We start from the raw sequence: 3,591 nt of genomic DNA, 5'->3' as shown, positions 1-3,591 counted from the left end.
AAATAAATAAAATCTTTAAAAAAAAAAAAGAAAGAAAACCTCTGGACCTGGCACTTTCTCTTTGGAAAGATTATCATTATTTAAATTTCTTTAATAGATATAGGACTATTCAGATAATTTCTGCATCAATGTGTGAGTTCTGTTACATTGTGTTTTTTGACAAATTGGTCCATTTTATTTATCAAACTTTGAAGCATAAGCTAGTTCATAATATACCTTTGTTATGCATTTAATGTCCATGGAAGCGGTATTGTTGGCCTTTCCTCCAGTTCTGATATTATTAGTTTGTGTTTTCTTTCTTTCTCTCTCTCTCTCTCTTTTATTTTCTTAGTCACCATGACTAGAGTTTTAGCAGTTGTATTGATCCACAAGCATTATTCGCATATGTTGGGTCACTTATAGTTTTCAGTGTTGGAAATAATACAGTCAGGTATGACATTTTACTCAAGATTTTTATGTTATACTTGCAATTGAGAGAATAATGTGTACCTTATAGAGTATAATAAGATATTGTAGAGGTTTGTGAAAGAGAATTCCAAGTTGTGGGGTTCCTTTGCATAAGAACTTGAGAGCAAATCATAGGGTAACTGCAGTTTAACTGGAACATAATATGTATGACAAGAATAGTAGTGCACATCATTAAAAAGATGGATGAGAGAGAATTTGTGGAAAGCTATGAGTGACTAGCCAAAAATGTGATGAATAAAATTATTCAGTGAATTTAAAAGTGAACCAATTTGTTGAGTTTATTTGCTCTTTAGAAAGAACTCACAGAAATAGAAATGATTTGAAATAATTTCCTTAACAAGAGTAGTAGCGCCTGGGTGGCTCAGTGGATTAAGCCGCTGCCTTCGGCTCAGGTCATGATCTCAGGGTCCTGGGATCGAGCCCCACATCGGGCTCTCTGCTCCGTGGGGAGCCTGCTTCCTCCTCTCTCTCTGCCTGCCTCTCTGCCTACTTGTGATCTCTCTCTGTCAAATAAATAAATAAAATCTTTAAAAAAAAAAAAAGAGTAGTACAGATTTTATATATTTGTTGGTTAATTATAATCAAATTATAGTTTTATTAAACACATAGTTAACAAGATAATTATCACAAGATTAGTACAACCTTTTAAACTGAACTTGTTTACCATTTAAACATATTCAAACAGTCTTCAAAAAATAAACTAAACATGAAATTAATTTAAAAAAAATTAAATAGCTTGGGGCACCTGGGTGGCTCAGTGGGTTAAAGCCTCTGCCTTCGGCTCAGGTCATAATCCCGGGGTCCTGGGGTCGAGTCCCGCTTCGGGCTCTCTGCTTGGTGGGGAGTCTGCTTCCCCTCCTCTCTCTCTGCCTGCCTCTCTGCCTGCTTGTGATCTCTGTCTGTCAAACAAATAAATAAAATCTAAAAAAAAAAAAAATTAAATAGCTTTAAGGTTACAAATTAACAATACTGGGAATAAATAATTAACATTTGAATTTATATGAAATTATTTTTCCTTCCTAAAAAACTGACTCATGCAGAAATTCAACTTTATATTTACCTTTTATAATGGTTATATATCCTTTTTGTTTGTTTAAATTTTTTATTTAAATTCAATTTAGGTAACATATACTGTATTATTAGTTTCAGGGGTAGAATATAGTGATTCATCAGTTACATATAACAGTCATTACTCATTGCATCAAGTACCCTCCTTAATGACCATTACCCAATTCCCCCTACCTAACCCCCCATCTCCTCTCTAACAACCCTCAGTATGTTTCCTAGAGTTCAGAGTCTTTTATGATTTGCCTCCCTCTTTGTTTTTATTTTATTTTTCCTTCACCTCCCTTATGTTCATCTGTTTTGTTTCTTAAATTCCACATATGAGTGGAATCACATGGTATTTGTCTTTCTTTGACTGACTTATGTTTATTAGGATAAAACCCTTTAATTCCATCCACACCATTGCAAATAGCAAGATTTCATTCTTTCTGGGGTGCCTGTGTGGCTCAGTGGGTTAAAGCCTCTGCCTTCAGCTCAGGTCATGGTCCCAGGGTCCTGGGATCAAGCCCTATATTGGGCTCTCTGCTCGGCGGGGAGCCTACTTCCCCCTCTCCACCCCTCTCTCTCTCTGCCTGCCCCTCTGCCTACTTGTGATTTCTGTCTGTCAAATAAATAAATAAAATATTAAAAAAGAAGATTTCATTCTTTCTGATGGTTAAGTAATATTCGTGTGTGTGTGTGTGTGTGTGTGTGTGTCGGTGTGTGACTTCTTTATCCATTCTTCTGTCAATGGACATCTGGGCTCTTTCCATATTTTGGCTATTGTGTACGTTTCTGCTATAAATATTGGGATTAATATGCCACTTCAAATCACTATGTTTGTATGTTTTGGATACATACCGAGTAGTGCAATTGTTGGGTCATAGGGCAGTTCTATGTTTAATTTTTTTTTTCAAAGGTTAAAATTTAAATTTATTTATTTTTTCAGCATAACAGTATTCATTGTTTTTGCACAACACCCAGTGCTCCATGCAAAACGTGCCCTCCCTATTACCCACCACCTGTTCCCCCAACCTCCCACCCCTGACCCTTCAAAACCCTCAGGTTGTTTGTCAGAGTCCATAGTCTCTTATGGTTCGCCTCCCCTTCCAATTTTTTTTTTTATAAACATATAATGTATGTGTATAAACCTGGCGATTCACAGATCTATGTTTAATTTTTTGAGGAAACTCAGTACTGTTTTCTAAAATTGCTGCACCGGTTTGGATTCCCTCCAACAGCATAAGAGGGTTCCCCTTTCTCCACATCCTCACCAACATCTATTTTTTTTTTTCCTGAGTTGTTAATTTTAGTCATTCTGACCAGTGTGAAGTGGTATCTCATTGTGGTTTCTATTTGTATTTCCCTGATAGTGAGTGATTATAAGCATCTTTTCATCTGTCTGTTGGCCATTTGTATGTCTTCTTTATAGAAATATCTGTTCATGTCTTCTGCCCATTTCATGACTGGATTTTGTTTGTTTGTTTGTTTGTTCTGGGGTGTTGAGTTTGATAGGTTCTTTATAGATCTTGGATACTAGCCTTTAACTTATCCCCATCTCACATTTAGGTTTTTCATCCATTTTGAATTTATTTTTCTGTTTAGTCTAGGAAAGTGGTCTAGTTTCATCTTTTTACATGTGGTTGTCCAATTTTCCCAATGCCATTTTTGAAGAGACCATCTTTTTTTCCATTGAATATTCTTTCCTGCTTTGTCCCAAAGAGTTGGAGGTCCACTTCTGGTAATATAGTTGAGATACTGATGGTGTCTATCACAAGTGACTCCTTGGACCACTAAGATATACTGGTGATTACTTATGTTAACTTTACTCTGAGGACCTACAACTACTCAAGATGGAGTCTGGTTGCTATTTCTATAATTGTAACTTCTAAAAAGAAGGGCAGAAAAAAATTAGATGAATTACTGTCCTCATTACCACAGCTTGTCCCCAAACCACACCTGGAATTTATCATCTTCTTCCTCAACATTCATTCCAGACTTGCCTCACACTTGGGCAGCATTTCTGCTCATCTCATTGCTGCCCCGTGTCTCAATCTAGACATAGGTAGTTCTGGTGTC

This window comes from Meles meles, chromosome 2 (genome assembly GCF_922984935.1).
Source record: "Meles meles chromosome 2, mMelMel3.1 paternal haplotype, whole genome shotgun sequence".
Lineage (NCBI taxonomy): Eukaryota > Metazoa > Chordata > Mammalia > Carnivora > Mustelidae > Meles > Meles meles.
Note: the sequence above shows the minus strand (reverse complement) of the source record.